The sequence below is a fragment of the Dipodomys merriami genome, unplaced genomic scaffold (genome assembly GCF_024711535.1).
Source record: "Dipodomys merriami isolate MVZ:Mamm:240054 unplaced genomic scaffold, mDipMer1.0.p SCAF_82, whole genome shotgun sequence".
Classification (NCBI taxonomy): domain Eukaryota; kingdom Metazoa; phylum Chordata; class Mammalia; order Rodentia; family Heteromyidae; genus Dipodomys; species Dipodomys merriami.
Window position 1 is genome coordinate 4,050,206 of NW_027206424.1, and position 19,431 is coordinate 4,069,636.

At 50.9% G+C, this 19,431-nt stretch overlaps 1 non-coding gene across 1 annotated transcript; it reads right to left on the bottom strand.

The window, feature by feature from the left end:
• Window positions 1–15,246: 15,246 nt before the first annotated feature.
• On the bottom strand, window positions 15,247–15,348 carry LOC138819884 (U6 spliceosomal RNA). The gene has a single exon (XR_011369662.1). It is a non-coding gene; the product is annotated as a U6 spliceosomal RNA (small nuclear RNA).
• Between the last annotated feature and the right edge of the window lie 4,083 nt (window positions 15,349–19,431).

The following is a 19,431-nucleotide window of genomic DNA, read 5'->3' on the forward strand; positions in this document are numbered from 1 at the left end:
TTGTCAGATAAATGGTTTCTGATTCAAATAACCAAAGGCCTCTCAGGTGCTCCAGAGGCCTGCCCGCCCTGGGTTGGGAGCAGCCTTCAGTTCAGTTTTCATATCTCTGCTTTGGCAGTTTAGCAACTGCTGGTTGAAAGACGCTAAATTAATTAAAGAGGTGATGGTAATGCAGGATGGGGCTGAACACTGGAAATCAACTTTTAATTGAAAAATGAAATGCATCTTCCTCACATCAGAGGTTGGATTTGCAATGCTGATGGCTCATTAGCATAGAGCTTGGTGTTTAACACCAAGGAAATACACTGTGTTGTGGGAGTGTCAGAGAATCGGAGGAGAGTTCCAGCAGAGCAGCAGTGCTGTCGTGGGGCAAGTGGAGGTGCAGGGGGTGGGGTACAGTCACCAAAGAAGGCAAAACCACACCCCATTGGAGACACACCCCTTCGCAGGTGTGTGCTCAGAGCTTCCGGACGAGAGAGAGGCTTCGCCTGGGTCAGGTGGCCCGGGAGAGCAGGGAGAGCACCGCAGGAGCCGCAGTTTCAATCAGCGATCTCATGGTCTCACCGTCCTCCTTTCGTGGGTAAACTGAGGTTGAGAGTGGAAGTGAGATGCCCAGGCTGGCGAGTGGTGGGACCTGACAGGGCCTTTGCCAACCCTCGGGGTGCTGCTCCATCGCGTCTTCTGTGTGTCGCATGGGCTTCGCAGCTGCTTTCATGGAAACTGGATTGTCCCCTCAACAAGAAGAAGGACTTCTCTGGGCTTCCTCGTAGAGCCAGACTGAGATCATGATTCACACCACACCACCGTCGGCCAGGACCACACAGCCACACAAATCTCTGCACATTTACACTTCTCTCTCTCCCTGTCCCAGTCCCTCCTCTGTTAACCCCGCAGCCCCTTCCTGCACTGAACACAGGTGTAGATGCTTGATCCTCACCTTCCCAACACGGACACACCGGACACACCGACAGCAGCATTTCCCTTCTCTTCTCCTTTGTTGATGTTTGTCTTCTTTGGGCTAAGTGACTGGACCTAATTTGTCGGGGCCTCCACAGAGTCAGGCCTCTGGTCTTTACGTACAGTCTCCTGCTGGGTTGGCCAACATCATCCAGCAGGCATTCAGTTGATTGGGAGCCATGAGGCTGCCTTTCTTGGTGGAGGAGAATGCTTCTTCCTGGATGTATTTCGACTGCAGCTGTTGAGGGTGGAGGAGCAGCAGGTGGAGCAGGATTGCTGTGTGACCTGGTAGCCTGAGAAATGCAGGGCTCAGAGTGCCGTGTGCGGGGCCTTCCTTCCTCGCGGCGCCCCCAGCTCACAGAGGGGGCCTGCCGTGCACGGATGCCTGTGGATGCCTAGGCTTGGAGATGAGATGCCGGGACTCCGACAGGAGGCGAGAGGCGCCTGGAAGCTGCTCCTGCTGGGCTGTGCTCACTAAGATCTGGACGCTCAGCCTTGGCATCTGTGCCCTCCGACCCCAGCCATCCCTTCCTGACAGTCACATGACAACCACGTTGGGTGCAGGAAGAACACAATTTACCAATAAGCATCTTATAGCAAAAGGCAAACTGTAACTCCATCTTCTTATCATCTTGAAGAGACGAGTTCAAAGCCATAGACCACCCACCAGGCATCCGGAGTCCAAGACCGAGCGAATATTGGCCACCCAGGCCACACCTGTGGCTTGGGTCTGTTTCAACTATGTTATCTTTCTCAAGCTTATTCTCAGTTCTCCCCTATTTGACCTGAGGCCTGGTGGGTATCCCTGAAAACGGCTGAAGACAGACCGACATGCTGCCTTCTATGGCTGTCAAAGAACAAACCTCCTTCCTCTGCCCCTCACCACAATGAGCTGAGCAGCCGGACCTAAGGTAGGACTGGGGGTGAGGGGAGGGGTGTGCGTGGGCCTTAACACCCAGGTTCAGTGAGGCAGGGGCGGGAGCAGGGCACAGGAGCACTGGCTGAGCATAGGGTGTGCAGCGGGGTCTAGGTCTGCGGTAATGAGGGAGGCGAGGACCCCAGTAGCAGGGTTTTTGCCTGAGGTCCAAGTTCGTAAGCCATCAGGCATCCTCCGGGCGGTGGCTGCTCGGTCTGCTGCTCCTTCCTGGGGGAGGCAGCGCCCAGTTTGCATGGCAGTTCCGTGCTGTGTCGAGTCTCCTTCCTGAGTGCTGCTGGAGTCCCTGGTGCCTCTGGGATCTCTGTGAAGGAAGCCATTCTGTGGGAGGGAAGTGCGAACACCTAGTCCTAATCACCCTGTCCTGCTTGGGCAATGTGCACAGGAACACCTAGTCCTAATCACCCTGTCCTGCTTGGGCAATGTGCACAGGAACACCTAGTCCTAATCACCCTGTCCTGCTTGGGCAATGTGCACAGGAACACCTAGTCCTAATCACCCTGTCCTGCTTGGGCAATGTGCATAGGAACACCTAGTCCTAATCACCCGGTCCTGCTTGGGCAATGTGCACATGAAAATACCCTGGCTCCTCAGCACCGCTGGCAGTAACAACACAGACGGCACGTATAGTTGCATTAGGGATGGTTTTGCTGCCACTGAATTTTCGTTAATGGGTAAGTTATAATTTTACATTCTGAAATACCAGCGTCCATCCAAACTGAGTATTTTAGAAGTAATTAGGGTAGATTAGGTATTTGAAATGAAGCAGGAACTACATTTATATGTCTAATTACTGTGTTAATTAGACTACACTGCCATAATATTTCATACCTACATGCTAATGTTGGTGGAGGTGTTATTATTATTATTACTATTACTATTATTATTATTTTGCAGTGCATATGAATCCGTTATTTTGCTTAACTGTAAGAAACAGCTGAATCTTGGGGGAGGGTCTCAGAGCATGGCTGCCGCTCCCTGCTTTCGGCTCCCCTGAGCAAGCGAGGTAGGTTAGTGGAAAAGCCGGGAGGGGGCACCGGCAGCCCCGTGGAGTGGCAGCACGCCCTGCCATGGCCATCTGTGGAAGTCGTGGAAAGGAGGAGTCTGCACTTAGGCATTTCAAGGAATTTGCTAACCTTATGCCTGTGTCTCACGCATGCTCATCGCCAGTTTTCAGAGCCGCAGGGTCTTGAGCACTGGGAATGGGCTGCCTGGGCCCCTGGTGTGCAGAGCTGGTGCTGTGGCAATGCTCATTCAGACACCAAGGCCTCCGTCGCCACCCTGATTACAGCGACCGAGTGAGGTGTCCCGACTGCCTGAGCGTGCACAATTTAAACAGCTCTCCGCACGCTGGCTTTACAATGACACTTGGTCGCAGGCAAGCCATGTCCCAGCCCCCTCCGGAGTTGTGCACCACCATTGCATACGTGCAACGCTTGGCCTTGGTCTGGGGACCTTGCTGGCCACCCCGGGCGGGGTGGGGGGATGTGGGTGGCGCTGGTGCTCTGGAGCAGCCGCATGGCTCTCTGGTATGTGTCTCTGCACTCCGCAGCAGCAGCAGCAATGCAAAGAAGCGCCCTCCCCATCACACTTAAACCGATTTCCGTGTGTGTTCGTCTATCAGTTGGTTTAGGCGTGGCTTTAGGCCTTGGGCAGCAGCCTTCCGGGTGGGCGCTACCTCAGTTCTGTAGAAGAAGCAGTGATTGTGTGAGCTACCATTCATGGAGAGGCCTTGAATCCAGGCTCTGTTCTCAGCCAGGGGTGTGAGCCCGAGCCTCCACTCTTTCCCAGCTCTCCGTGTCTCTTCCCTTGGGGAATGTGGCCATCATTGCACTAAACCAGAAGGTGGGCCTGGTGGGGCCTGGATAAAAGGGGCCGAGTTTTCCTTGCCAAGGAGAAGGCCCGCCAGCCGGGTGAGACGCAGGCATCACTTCCTCTGTGGATTCTGACTCTCTGCTAAGTGACCTGGAAGCGGAAGTGGAGGCAGAGGTCCTGGGTGTCTGCAGCTGCCTGGGCCTTGCTCTTTCTGAGCGTGGTTTCTGGGCTTTCTTTTGTGCCATTCTGGATTGCTTGCATTGCTTGGTTGGGTTCTGTTGCTAGCCAGGAGCCCTGCTGCACAGAGGGCCCAGCTTTGGGGTAAGCAGAGCAGGTGAGGGCTCCTGAACTCCCCCCTGATGGCGTTGCTGTGAACGCTGGCAGCCCGTCTTCAACCTGGTGAGGTGGCGAGGGTTAAAAGCTGCTGGAGTTCAAGTGCTAAACACATTCTGCAACCACTTTTCTGCCAATCCCAGCGCTGTGGAGAGAGGAGGAGAGGGGCTCTCTTGGGTTGGGGTCAGTCCCCGCCTTGGGAGGGGAGCGGCGCCGTGTGTGTGGATGCTGCTCTGCTCGGAGCTGGCCAGCGTGCTTGACAGCTGCTCCCTCTGCTGTTGTCATTCCTGGCAGGTCCTATCTCCAGGGCCAGGCCTGGGGAGCACAGGACACAGCCGAGGCCGTGCTGCTGCCCGCCCCGGCACCTTTGCATCACAGAACAGGAGGGTGTGGGGCTGCCCTTCTGCCAGCTCAGCCAGATAACCAAGGTCAACTCTTCATGTCCCCTGCAGGCCTCCTATCTATTTTCAGGTAGCAACTGCCTTTTTTTTAAAACAAAAATATAAGAACTAGTTTCAGGTTGGATGTAAGTGAAAGGAGAGTATATTAGCAGACCAGTGTGGCTTCTGGAGCACGAGTTAAAGCAGAAACCCGTGGCATGGGAATGCTGGGAGCTGGAGCCCCTGGGGGGCCCAGGCAGGGCCTCTGGCCATCACGGCCTGGCCTAGGACAGGGCCCTGTGCTGCTTGGTGTTTGTCATGACTAGCGCAGCACTTGCACTTTGCTGTAACGTGGGGGCACAGGACCCTGCCTCATTCCAGGCTTTGATGGAGCTGTGGTGGGGGCCCTCAGGGCATGCACTTGATGACCCCATTGCTGGGCCATCAGGGAGCTGGGGCTGCCCTGGCTGCATTGGAGCACAGTGGTGCTGCAATGCCTGAATGTACTGAACACCAGTGAACTCCCAAGCCCCCCCGAATCGCACCTCCAAGTGCTGCTGAGTTCTCTTGGTAAACATGGCCACTGGCAGTCATGGGTTCCTTTATTTACTCCAACCTCAATGACTAATATTGGCTCTCAGATCACACATGCACGTGCACGCGCACGCACACACACACACACACACACACACACACACACACACAGGTTACAGCTATCATCTACCCATTTGAAAGGGTTAAATGGCTGTAGAGTTCAAAGGGTCTTCACTGACACAGATGCAAAGCAAGGCACCGCAGGAGGCTAGAGGTTAACACAGAGTTGCTCTGTGGTTGCAGGGCTGGTGTGAGGTTGCAGGCTGATGCAGACTTACCAGATCCAAGTGTGTCCTGCCTGGCAAGCTTGTTGAGCTGATGGCTGAGATAGGTTGGTTGGGACTTCCCACCCATGGGTTCCATGATGCACACAGGATGTGGGTGCTTGGAGGCCCCTCCCTTTCAATCACCCAGACGAGGGGCTTGCAGCCCTCCTTAGTGGGCATGTCCAGCAGTCTCAGGCCTAGCTTTCCTTAACTGGTTCTGACCTGCTTGCATATGAGTGTCCCTGATTTAACTTGCTAGGTTCTCTTATCTGTGCAAGCTATCTATTTCTCAGTGTGGGACAGCGGGCACTCGGTTCCTTGCACAAACATGATGGAGACTCACGGTGCTTCAGCATTTGCACTTGGAATGGAGCCAGCTGGGTTTTATCAAATGGAGTCACTCAGAGCACAGCACAGCCTGGAGACTCCTGTTCTACAGTAACTTAAGGCAGTTAACAGCCTGATCTCCACAGGAGTTTTGACAGAATATTGGGCAAAAGAATAGCATGTCATTTAAAATGGGGGCATTTGAGAAGTCTAGTGATTTTTTTTGAGATTTTTGGGGCGATAGTTCATCTTCTTAATGAGACTTTGTTTTGTTGGATTTTTTCAATGCTCCGTTCCCTCTATTGTTAAGAGGAGGATATTCATTATTAAACACTTCTGTACAGCCTCATGATTGCTCGGTGATCCTAGCAACAATGTAGAAAGAATGTGCCCTTGCTGATTAATTGGATGCCGGGAAATGATCTTTTTCCTTGTCTTTAGACTTTTATTCACCCTTTGAACATTCGGTTACCCAGACAATGCTATTATGCATGTCTGAGCTCCACTGACCGACAGACACTGATGGAGTTGTCCTGATTCTTCTATGCAGAGTCAAGTGTGCACCCAAGCAGGACTCGACACTTTTTTTGTTCTCCAGAGAGCCCTGAGGGGTGCGCAGAGGCTGGTGGCTGTCAGTGGGGAGCTTCCCTTATGACCACAGTACACAGTCATAAGGGGAAGTGGGACGGGGAAGCAGCTCCTCAGCCTCAGGATTATCTCTTCAGGTCCTGCCTGCCGAGTAGAGTTGCTGGACAAGTGGACCCCAGGTGGCACCTGCTCTTCACGCACCATGGCCAGCATCACCGTGGTGTCACCTTTTCTTCCCTGAGCAAGTGTGCAGCTGATGTGCTGGAAAGGGGGCAGTGAGTTTATGTCTAAGTTGAATCCTGCCCCATGGGCAGGAGCACCTCAGGGCCTCCTTTCCCATATGGCGCTACCTCTTCCTCCTCCTCCACTTCCTCCTCCTCTTCCTCTTCCTCCTCCTCTTCTTCTTCCTTCTCCTCCTCCTCTTCTTCCTCCTCCTCCTCCTCTTCCTCTTCCTCCTCCTCTTCCTCTTCCTCCTCCTCTTCCTCCTCCTTCTTCTTCCTCTTTTTCTTCCTCTTCCTCTTCTTCTTGCAGTCAACTACCGTATGTTACATGTTAAAGCTTGACTTCCACTCACTGAATCTTCCTAAAGCAACACAGTTATTAATAAGTTATAAATATTAATAAGCCTAGTGGTTCATGCCTATTATCATAGCTACTTAGGAGACTGAGATTGAGAGGACTGTGGTTTGAGACCAGCCTGTGCAGAAGAGTTACAGGATCCCTTCTTAACTGGAAGTTGGACAATGGCGCACATCTGTTCTCTCAGCCAGGGCAAGAATCTTGATATAGGTGAATCACATGCAGGTATGTGCCAAGGGAACACAACAAGACTCTGTCAAAATACCCAGCAAAAATCAGGGCTGGAAGCATGGAAGGGCTGGGTGCTAAGAGTGCCTGCTTGGAAAATGTGTAAGGACGAGAGTTCAAACAAGAAGTAGAAGTGCAACTAGTGAGTAAAAGCAAAATTACAAAGAGCATATAAAATCACAGCTAATGTAAAAAGAGACAGGCAGAGAAGAGGGTAAACAGAATAAAGACTATGCAGCGAGAAAAGGAAATAATTGACAAAATGGTGGGCGTTGATTCAGTCATCTCAAGAATTTATTAATTACAAATGTGTTAAACATCCTCAATCTTTTCAGCACAATTTAAAAGCAGAGATGATCAGACACAAGATGCAGTGATTTTCCATGACAAGAAACCTGCTCTACCAAGGGAGACAGAAAAAAAGCATCAAGTTGAAAGATGGTGCACTAGGCAAACTGATGGAATTGTCATACTTATGCCAATCAGTAAAGACCTAAGAACAAGGGATTTTTTGAGGGGTAAGGAGGGCTGTTACATAAATGCAGAGGTCAATTAATCAAGAGACATAATCTTAAATGTGCATGCAGGTAATAAAAGAGCTTTTAAATATATGAACCAAAGACTGATTGGACTGAAAGAGAATGAGACAGATCTATAATTATAATATATACATTATAATCATGGAGATGATCACACAGCTCTCCTTGTAATCAATGCAATGAGTAAACAGAATCAGTAAGGGCACAGACGACCATAGCAGTGCTCTGCCAGCTGGGTTTGACTGACACTCTGAACACATGCCCAGTAGCAGCTGAAGGAATCTGGAACATTCTACAGGAAGGAGCTGTTATGGGCCAGCAAGTGAACACCAGTATCTCATGATATTTACAGGAATTTAAGCTGTATAAAGTATATTCTTCGCCTCGGGAAGACTCAGGGGGGAAATCTGTAACAAGGATCTCTAGAAAAATCCCCCAAATTAAGGAACTAAAGAGGAGTTCTCTGAGCAGCTCAGGGGCCAAAGAACAAGACAGAAAGAAAAGGAAAGTTACTGTCTATCAAAGAAAAAAGAAAACACAAGATGTAAACCTTGGGCAATACAACGAGAAATATGTAGTAGTAAATATTTACAGTACAAAAAGCAAGAAAACTTTGAAATCGAGAAGACTTTCTTTCACAGCTAGAAAAGAAGAACCAATCAACTCCCAAACAACCAGAAGGAAGGAAATAATAAACATGAGAACAGGAATCAATAAAATGGAAAATGGAAAAATAGAGAAAAATACATAAAACAAGAAGCTGCTCTTTGGAAAGATCAATAAGTTTGATGGCTCTGTAGCCAGACGGAGTCAAACAGGGCAAGAGGTAGGAGTGATCAACAGCAGGAGTGAAGGGTGGGCAGCGCCACGGTCTTGCTGTGCGTACATCAGAAATCGCCTCATGCCCAGAGTGGCAGAGAGCCGCCGAGGCCTCCGCAAGCCACGCGGTGACAGACTTTAAAGGAAGGAGGTAAGGACAGGCTCTCCTGATTGACCTGTGAGCCGGCCTGCACACGCCACAGCCCCAGGAGGAGAACGGAGGGTCGGATGGGTCGGCAGGGCAGGGTGCGCTGGCGCCCAGGCTGCCTTCTCTCTGGACACCGACACAGCTCTGCCCCGAGGCGACTGCAGTGTTTCCCAGCGGGGCTCAGCCGGGCTTGGCGTGGTGTGGTATTCAGCGGATGGACTCAGCTGTGTGTGATGCCCCGCCGGGCGCGGTCGCCCCGTGTCCCTCTCTCCTGTGTCGCTGTGGCGTGGGTGCGGAAGCTGCTGGATGTGGAGAAGGCATGCCTGGTTGTCATGGAGGTTGGGCCAGTGAGAATTGCACCCTCTCCTCGTGCGGCCTGGGGCTGCAGGCTTGCTGCTGTGAGCCTGCGCTCGCTCCCCACCGGCACAGGGGGCAGTGTGCGCCTGCTCATGACCAGCAGGGGACAGGGCTGTGGCCAGGCCGGAGCTGCTCATGACCAGCAGGGGACAGGGCTGTGGCCAGGCCGGAGCTGCTCATGAGCCAGCGGGGGGACAGGGCTGTGGCCAGGCCGGAGCTGCTCATGAGCCAGCGGGGGGACAGGGCTGTGGCCAGGCCGGAGCTGCTCATGAGCCAGCGGGGGGACAGGGCTGCGGCCAGGGTGAGGCCCAGCGGGGGGCCACGGTGCCAGGGGCTCACTGTCCCTCCCGGCCATATGAGGAACACTGGGTGTGGGCCTGGGTGAGGTGGGACTCAGCCACGGAGAAGCGTGGTCCAGAACACACTCTGGCCAGATTTCAGGAGACCATCTGAGAAGCCGTGGTGACCCTGCAGGGATGGATACCAGGCTACTATAGGAGGTGTGGAGTGCGGGAGAGGCAGGGGTGTGGAGTGAGGGAGGGGCAGGGGTGTGGAGTGAGGGAGGGGCAGGGGTGTGGAGTGAGCGGAGAGGCAGGGGTGTGGAGTGAGGGAGGGGCAGGGGTGTGGAGTGAGGGAGGGGCAGGGGTGTGGAGTGAGCGGAGAGGCAGGGGTGTGGAGTGAGGGAGGGGCAGGGGTGTGGAGTGAGGGAGAGACAGGTATGTGGAGCTAATGGGCTTAAGGTTGAGAATCCGGAACTCAGTGGTGGAAGGCTGTTTCTCCCCTTCCCCATCAGCGAGAGAACCCTGGCACACTGTGGTGGGATGTGAAGTCCCTGCGCGTTCAGAAAGCTGTACATCCATTTCTGATCAGAAGAACGCTGCCTCCCCCTGTGCCCAGGACTCTGTGCCGCCAGTTCCTCCACAGCTATGGGTTTCCATCTCAGGAGCTGCACCAGTTTTGCATAATTGTTTTATACACAGATAATTAGCTTTATGTCAAGCTGGCTTCCATGGAGCGCCTCAAGAACCAGAGGAAGCGCAGCTTTGCTCTCTCAGTTTTATTCACTTACCCCCGTGACTGGCCGCTTAGGGTAGAAACTGTGCCCAGTCTCTCTAACGTGTCAGAAGCCCCAGACGGCAGTGTGTACACAACTGCGTTTCTTTCTAGCAAAGAATTTACTCAGTGGACATTTGCACGTATGGATGTGCAAAGTGGCTTTCCGGGGACAGGGAAGAGGCCTGGTCTCCAGAACAGACGTAAGGAGTCCAGTTCGGCCTGTCAGCCCTGACCACAGCACAGGAGTGGCCGAGTGCTTGGGTCACCAGCGCTGTGCTCAGAGAAGTCCACAGCGGGTGAGGGGACCGTCCAGGGTTGGGGCCGTGGGAGGCCAGCTGAGCTCTAAATGAGGGAAAGCAAGTCCAGGTTGAAGGGTGGCTGGAGCAAAGGCCATAGAAGCATGAGACTACAGCTTAAAAAATGCACTGACAGAAATCTCATATTCCAAAGAGAATTAATTGGCTTGAGTACCTGGCAAGCTGGATTGGGCGGGGGGAGTATAAAAAACACAGTTCAGAACCTGCGCCCATATCTCAAGTGTTTCCTTCTATATCTTTACTCTCATCTTGACTCTGGATGGAAAGAAGGCCTGTTTTTGCTTTTCTAGCTCGTAGCCTAAGTCCCAGGGCTGGCTCTCATTGGGCTAGGTTGGGGTCCTGTACAATCTCTGGCCAAACTAACATGTCCTGATTGGACAATCCAGCTGTCCTTCCTCCTCTGCTTGCCGGCTCTAAGCCGCAGGGACAGCGAGGAGGGAAGACGTCCTCTAGAGGAAGATGGCGACTGGGGCCAGAGGTCAAGGTGGGTGCCCGGAGGCAGAAAGGAGGCTTGCCCACGGAGGTGGTGGGCACTTTCATCCATCCATTCATTCTCCGTCTCGTTCATCATCAACTGTGCTGCGAGTTTCCTATTGTTGCTGAAATGGCTGGTCACAGGCTTAGTGATCACACAGTACCATCTGTTCTCCAGAAATCTAGAATGGTCCTTTCCGGGCAGGCAGGGAGGTGTTCCTTTGGAGGCCCCCGGAGCCCACGTCTCTTCTGTTTTCCTGGTTTCTAGAGGCAGCCATGTCCTTGTCCTGTGGTCAAGCTGGCACGGGCCAGCGGATTCTCCCTTGGTCACTCCTCTGGCTCTCTTTCCCCTCCCCTTCCATTTTTGATGCTTTTTGGCCTCCTGGGTAGTCTAGGGGAATTGCGCTATGTCAACTATGTTAGCATTCCCTCCACCTCAGGCCCTCAGCCCCTCCAACTTCACTTCCCGGAGCAGCTTGTATCTGTACAGCTGCATCCGAAGAACGCTCTCCACCCAGATCTGAACTCCACAGAGAATCCTCCCCAGCTCCCACCAGTTTCTCTGGGATAGGATGGCAGCCCCACTCTCCGCCCAGGTCTAGCTGTGCGCACAGTGTACCTCCTAGCTGTAGTCTCCGGTTATGAGGATGCCTCTGGATGGGGACTAGGCCATTTTGCTCCCCCCTCTGGTGGAAGAGAGGGCCATGTCAGCCCCCCACAAACCTTATAAATCTCCTTCTCCTGTAGGTGTCCGTGTGGTCTTCTGGGATGGCTGCCTACAAACTGCAATTGCTCACCCTCTTTGCATCTTCTGTAAGCACTGTGCCTTTTGTGAGGCGAGGGACATGTGCACAGGTCCTGGGGTAGGATGTGGACATCTTTTGTGGGAACATCTTTCTGAGACCACAATTAGTTCTGCCTGAGGGTGGAGAGAGGAAGAAGAGGGACTCTGGGTCTTGAATGAAAGAAAGTATCAGTCCATTGGAAAGATGCTAGAGAGTTACAGTGTACTGGAACTGGACCGAGAGCTCTAAGTTCATACTGCCCTGTCGGGATTCCTAGTTTATCAGAAGTGTGGAGCAGAGAGTCAGGGTTGGATGCCAGATGAAGGAACAGGGAAGATGCCACTGGGAGGCACTGGCAGCCCTCGAAGAGAGATTTTGTTTGTTTTGTGTTGTGAGCAGGGCGATGCTCTAATTTGGTTTTTGAGACAATATAAAGTCAGCCGAGGAAGATGACAAAGTAACAGCCTTCTCCTGAAATGATGAAATGTGTGTTGTAAAATTGGAGCCACTAATAAAAGAGAGCCCAGCTTCAGGCAGAGCAACCTCAGAGACACATGACAGCTGGGCCGGAGGGGGGGTGGGGGGCAGCGGGGGGGGGGGAGTTGGAGGGGGGGTGGAGGGGTGGCAGGGGGGTGGCAGGGGGGGTGGCGGGGGGCGGCAGGGGGGTGGCGGGGGGCGGCGGCGGGGGGGTGGAGGGGGGGTGGAGGGGTGGCAGGGGGGTGGCAGGGGGGTGGCGGGGGGGTGGCGGGGGGCGGCAGGGGGGTGGCGGGGGGCGGCAGGGGGGTGGAGGGGAGGTGGAGGGGTGGCGGGGGGGTGGCAGGGGGGTGGCGGGGGGGTGGCGGGGGGTGGCGGGGGGTGGCGGGGGGCGGCAGGGGGGTGGCGGGGGGTGGAGGGGTGGCGGGGGGGTGGCAGGGGGGCGGCGGGGGGCGGCGGGGGGCGGCGGCAGCCACGTAGGCCTGCGGTTCAGCACACAGCTTCCCCCAGATTTATCTGCGTGTTTTCATCTATTTCTTTATTTTTACCGTCCTCACTGGGTGATCTCCGAGATGAAGTGATAACTCTCCTCAGATGAAGAGGCAGGCCCGGGGGCTGAGGAACGGCCACTCCCCCTTGCCCAGTGTGCTTTCAAGGACAAAGGGTCAGAAAGAAATGCTTCCTGAGTGGGAGCCGTGCTGAGCCTTTGGGCGGGGCGGGGGGGCGGGGAGGCTGGTGTCCTGGGACCTCCCGGCTCTGTTTTCTCTGTGATTAACAGGCGGATGGGGTTGTGGTTCAGTGGCTGTCAGGAGGCTTCCGGAACATTCTTCCTCCCTGCTGTTGTCACCGTCTAGGCTCAGGCCCCTTCTTGCCGCTCCAGCCCTGGGTCTGTGGTCTGCGTGCTCCGTCCCACGCTCACGCTCCTGCCTTCTTTCTCATCTTCAGGACCCTGAGACTTGTGCTGGGTTCCCCCACGTGACCCGGGAGATGCCCTGCCTCACGAGTCGAAGCACATGTGCCGTCGGAGAACTGCATCTGTCCACGCTGGGGACCAGGACGTGGACATCCTTGGGGGGTATTGCTCCATCTACTGGAGATACTTTTCAACTACGTAAGCGTTTTGCGGGCAGCTTGGTTGTTGATTTTTTAAATGTGATTCTGTGCTAGCCAGGGACTGGAGCTGATGTGTGGGTGAATTATGTTTTGTTCCTGGAGACCTGTTTCAGGCCTCAGGTGTAATCGGTCTTAACTATAAACATTTCCTGTACACCAGAAAAACGAGCAGCTCTTGGGGGCCGAGTGGCATTCCTGCGGAAATCAGCAGCTCTTGGGGGCCGAGTGGCATTCCCGCGGGAATCAGCAGCTCTTGGGGGGCCGAGTGGCATTCCCGCGGGAATCAGCAGCTCTTGGGGGCCAAGTGGCATTCCCGCGGGAATCAGGCTGGTTTGCTGGCGACGTGGCCTCATCTCAACCTTCTGCATCTTTGCTGCTCTCACGTTGCATCTGTCCTTGAGGCAGCAGTGCTACAATTTCTGATGTAATCATGGACTTTTGCTTCTGCTTGGATATCTGTTGATTCTTGCTTCATGGATGGAGGGCTCTCTTGTTAGGTTTGCAAACATTTAAGGTGGTCTTATCTTCTTCATGAACTGACCACTTCATCATTATAAGGAAGCCTCTTAACCCTTGCAATTCGTTTTGTTTTTGCTTTCAAACTGGCTTGATCTGACATTAATGAACCCACTTGTCTTTTGCTTCTGTATAGAATGACCTCTTTCTCTATCATTTTCTTTAAACTGTCTATATTTCCAGCCAGCGTGTAATTGAGCCTTGGCTTTAGGCATTCCTGATGATCTCTGCTTTTCAGTTGCGCTGTTTTGCCGATTTATATTTAATGAGATTATCGACAGGTTTGGTCTAGAATCTACTCTTCTTGGTGTTTGTCTTGTAATTATTCCATTTGCGTTTTCTTTTGTTCCTACTGCTTGTTTCTCTGCCTTCTTTGAGTTAATTGTGTAATTTTATGATTCTATTTTCTCTCTTATTATCTTATTATTGATATCTTTTTATTTTGTTGTTTTAGTGGCTGCTCTAGAGTATGTTGTACACATCTTTAATTTTCACAGTCAATTTCCAAGTGACATGTATAATGTAGAAATTTCATAATACTGGCTTTATGTTTCACTGAGAGCCTTTGGCCTATCACTTCCAAACACTTCTTTCTTCTATATATATTAGAACCCAAACTGTGCATTGTCACTATTTTTGTTTGGAGCATGGAAAGCTCTTCTGAGTAAATGAAAAAATTAATATTTGTTTACAAATAAGTTGTTTGAAAACATGTACCAAAACCTTGCTAAAGTAAATATATACCAAAAAGTAAAAAAGTAGAATCTATGTAAGAAATGTTACTTGTTTTAGAAAAAAGAATATACAAACAAATGTGAAGAAACTGCAATATGAATGAAGCCATAGAAAAATGCCCCCCAAATGACCAAAAGTTTATTTTTTTTGTATTCCCTGTTTTTTTTATTGTGAAAGTACTGTACAGTGGGGTTACAATTACATGGGCAAGATAATGAGTACATTTCTTATCAAGCATTGTAGCCTCCTCCTTTGTTTCTCCTTCCCATCCCTTCCCATCCTCCCTCACCCCCCACCCTATCCAAAAGTTTATTTTTGATGGCATCTTAGCCACAATTATTTTAAAGCTGCATAAAAGTTAAGCCAAATAGAATATTACAAACATATTTCATTTCATCCACAAATCTAAACAAAAGTAGGAACAACTCATTAGCAGGGTTAATTTTTCGTATGTGCCAGTTCTGGGGCTTGAACTCAGGGCCTGGGTGATGTCTTTTAGCTTCTTTTGCTCAAGATAAATACTGTACCACTTGAGCCATCGTGCCATTTCCAGCTTTTGAGTAGTTTACTGGAGTTGAGAGTTTCCATCCCAGGCTGGCTTTGAACCGCAGTTCTCAGATCTCAGCCTCCTGAGTAGCTAGGATCACAGGCATGAGCTCCCGGCATCTGGTATAGCTGGGTTACCCATTAAATGCAAACACAATTGCTTTAACAAAACTTACAGGACTGTGCCACCTAGATCAACTCGGGTTCTTTTTATGAGATTGTTCAGGAGACAGGGTCTTACTGCTCTCCAACTTACCACTCAAGCAGCCCTCCTCTTCCCTCAGCTTCTAGGACTACAGGCACACGTGACTGTGCTAACCTTAAAGATGCTTTTCCAGAGTGAAAATTTGAAAAACCTATTCCGGTGAAGATAATGAACACTTCACGAATTTGTGTCATCCTTGTGCAGGGGCTGTGTCAACCTTTCTCTGTATTGTTCCAATTTTAGTATGTGTGCTGCCCAAGCACGCACCAGTCACCTCTGTGTTTAGGGGATCTAAATAGTAACAATTCTCTTTCCATTTCCCCTTGTGGTTAGCCTTTCCTGTGTGGATCTGCCTTTCCATCTGCTCTTATTTCCTTTTGCTTCAAGGACTTCCTTTAACATTTCTTACACTGCAGTTTTACTGGTTGATAATAGTCCTCGCTTTTGCATGCCTCAAGAACTATGTTGCTTTCGTATTCTGATGCTCTTTGTGCTGAGTAAGAGGTTTTACATTGACAGTGATTCCCCCTCCCCCCCCCCCCCCCAGTAGTCTGGAGAGTCAACCTTGTCTTTCAACTTGCATGGCATCTAATGAGATATCTACTTTATCTTCACAGTTTTTCTTCTAGAAGTAATTTGACCCTTTTTCCTCTGGCTGCTTTTACAATTTTCTTTATCACTGACTTTGATTATAATATGCTTTTGTGTAGTTTTCTTCATGTTTGTTGTGCTGGAGATTTGTTGAACTTTTTGTTTTGTTTTTTAAAATCTGAGACCAGGACTTGAACTTGGTATCTGGCACTTTCACTCATAGACTGGGGTTTTTATCACTTGAGTCATAGGACTCAAGGGCTGGTTATTTCATTTTTCTTTTCTTTTCTTTCTTTTTTTTTTGGTCGGTCATGGGGCTTGAACTCTGGGCCTGGGCAGTGTCCCTGCACTCTTCAGCTCAAGGTGAACACTCTACCACTTGAACTACAATGCCACTTCCAGTTTTTTTGGTGGTTTATTGGAGATAAGGGTCTCATGGTCTTTCCTGCCCAGGCTGGCTTTGAACTGTGATCCTCAGATCTCAGCCTCCTCAGTAGCTAGAATTACAGGCATGAGCCACTGGCACTGGCTTTCTTTTCTTTTCTTAAATTGTCGAACCGTTTTGGTTTATGTGCAGTTTAGGTTTGTATTACATTTAGAGAAGGCTGGGCATGCCAGCCCCTCCCTCTTCTCAGTCTCAGGAATTCTGTTGCCTGTGTATCTGGCCGCATGGACCTGTCCATCACACATGAATGCTGTGTTCCTTCTCCTCTCAGTGTGCCTATTGTTATGGAATACTTATTGCTAAATCTTTTAGCTCGTCAATTTTTTTTCCTGTAATATTTCATTTGCCCTTAATTCTACCCATTCTTTGTGTTTTAATCCCAGATCATATAGTTTCCATGTTCAGAAGTTCACTTTGGGTCTTTTTAAAAGAAATACGTCCAGGCTCTTCCTCACATGCATGACAATCTGTCTTCTAGATCACAGGGGCGGTTCAACGAAGGCTGCTTGGCTCTTTCCTGCTGACTGGAGTGTGTTGGCAGCGGGACAGTGCTGACTACTCACCTTTTCTCCTTGTTATGGGGTTTGTCTTTACTGTGTGCTGTGCTGCCATCCCTCAGTTCCGCTTGCTCCTGTAGATATTCTCCAGCTTTGCTCTTTGCCATGGTCATGTTTCTTGGGCAGTTTCATCTTTTCAGGTTTTACTTTCATGCATGAGAACAATTTTAAATCAAGGGTAAATTTGCCCCGCGTGTCGACACCAAGCTTTGTTCCTGTGGAGCAGTCCCCCGCTCTGGCTGGTGGAATGGGCGCCCGTGCTTCCCAGCCCTGTGTGAGCGTCAGGTTTGGTAGAGGAAGGCAGCTCTCTTCTGGGTCTTCGCGGCGTCTCACAGGCTGCCCAGCCTCTGCGACCGTGGATTTCTCACTGAGCCCGGTTTCCTCCTCTCTCGGACTCTGACCTGTGAACTCTAAGCTCTGTGGTTTTGGGGGACTCTCAACTCTATGTCCTTCATTCTGAGGACCTGTGGTTTCCGCCTTTAGGGTATTTCAGTGAAATACTTACTTTTAAAGCCACTTGTGAGGCCTTTTTTGCGCGGTTTTCCGTCGGTGAGCACAGTGACTGGCCCTCCTCCGGTGTCTTTGCTCCATGTCTGGCCCGCAGCGTGAGCCGCTCCTCCTCCCTGGGCCACCGGGAGACTTCCGCCCACTGTGACAGACAGGACCCGTGCCCAGCCCCGCGCCGCTCCTCCGAGGCTCCGCTCCGCTCCTCCGACACTGACAGTGCTCTCCTCTGACACACATCTACGGTGTCTTCCTTATGAGTGAGGTGCTCGCATCTACAGTGACGGTCGGGCCAGCTCCAACGACGGGAGCGGCCATCGCTCCTTCCACCAGGCTGTTTTCACCAGGGCAGCCTCGGTGGCCACTTCGATGCCCGGTGCTATTCTTTCATCAGACACTGAGCTGACCAATCTTATTTACATATCTGATTATAAAATGATAGTAAACATGACACTGCTTTGCTTTGATATTGGCTTTTGGAAGAGAAATGTGGGCAAAGGTATGTTAATGTTTTATAAGAGAAAAAGTCTAAACTCGGGAATGAGGTTTCCAGTGTTTGTGGACATTTGCTTCCTATGTTATATTTTAAATGAGACCGCAGCATGCGAGACTCGGAGGGATGCCAGTGTACATTTGAAATCCAGGTGAGTTTGATTGCCTGGAGATTTTAATATCATTGAGAAGACCCAGATCTGGCAGATTTCAGGCCAAACTATCGTCTAAATTGATTCTGATTCATTAAATCACACTTTAGAGAACATTTATTTTAACCAATAACACTTATGGTGCTGAAGTTTATGAAGTAACAAATGGCATGAGCTATTGACTTAGTTCTGACATAAAGATGAGCTATTGATATTTGATTAAGCTAACAGCTGTTGTGTAAGTGCATTGCCTTAATGCAAAGAACACTGTTATTATACAGTAGGACAAAACCGTCACTGAAAAACACCACAATTTAGAAAATAAAGGTTACTTGAGAGCATGAAATTATTTCAAGTTAATTTTGCACTCTGCTCTTGAAGCTGATTAGTATAAAATGTAATTTTTCCTAAACAGCTTAAGCCAGGAATGTACCACAGCAACCTGTAATTAGCACTGATTGATGCTGAGCCTTCTCTGTCAAAGAAAACCCTAGCATGCCACGACAGCTACCAAGGTGACCCTGCGCAGGGCCTGGGACCTGGCAGGCGCTGTCCTCCTTCTGAGGTTGACTTGGGCCGTAGGGACATTGACAGCCATGGGCACTCTTCCCAGGCAGTGTGTGTGTGTGTGTGTGTGTGTGTGTGTGTGTGCACGCGTGTGTGAGTGTGCGTGGGAGGGGGGCTCCTGCTCTCCTGGAAGGGGCTGGGCTTCTGTCACGTGGATGAGGAACCTCCTGACTCTGTGGTGTCCATCAGAAGGTGGTGTCCATCCTTTAGAACGCAGGCTAGGTGCACAGTGCAGAGGTCTAGATACAGCGTGTGGCTAGGGAGTGCACTTGTGACCCAGTCACCTAGCACACTGTGGGTCAACTGGAGAAAGGAAGAGGGGGAGAGAGGGAGAGAGGAAAAGGGAGGGAGAGAGACAGTGTATTAAGAATGATCTCAAGTCACATGATAGTGGAAGTGGCGAGGTGGGGGCTCAGGAGAGGGAATGGGGCGCTTTGTGGTAGAAGGCGGGACAAGGCACTGAAGCGCCCGGGCAGGCGGGCAGTAGAACTTCCCGTTCCTCCGTCTTTTTGTTCTGTCAGATCTTCAGCTAATTGGATGAGGCTTGTCTGTTTAACTCTGCAGACTGACTGAAGTATCAATCATCCAGAAAGACCCCACAGGCACTGCCCAGACTCTGGGTACCTGTGGAGTGGTCACGTTGACAGCAGGCGTAGCGCTTTCTGTTGAGTGAGCTGGTTGACCTTTGCTTTGCCTTCCAAGACACGTTCTTTTATTGGGGAATAGTATAGCTTGAAGAGACCTCTGTGATTTCATCTAATCAATGCCAAGAGTGGAAACATTTGGGGTAAGATGTCATAGTGTATTGTGGGGTGTGACTCCGAGTTTTAAGGTTCACAAGGTATAAATATGTTAAGTGTAATATACTTTGCCAGAAAACCACTCAGACATCCAGGTACAAAGAACAAAGACAAGACCCCTTCCCACAAGGGGGAAGTGAGAAGAGGTGCTGGCTATGGTCTGAGGTGACCTATGTAACCTAGGAGGTTTAGGAGGCGTTAGGAGGGGTTAAGAGGCGGAGACCTGGTGTGGATGTGT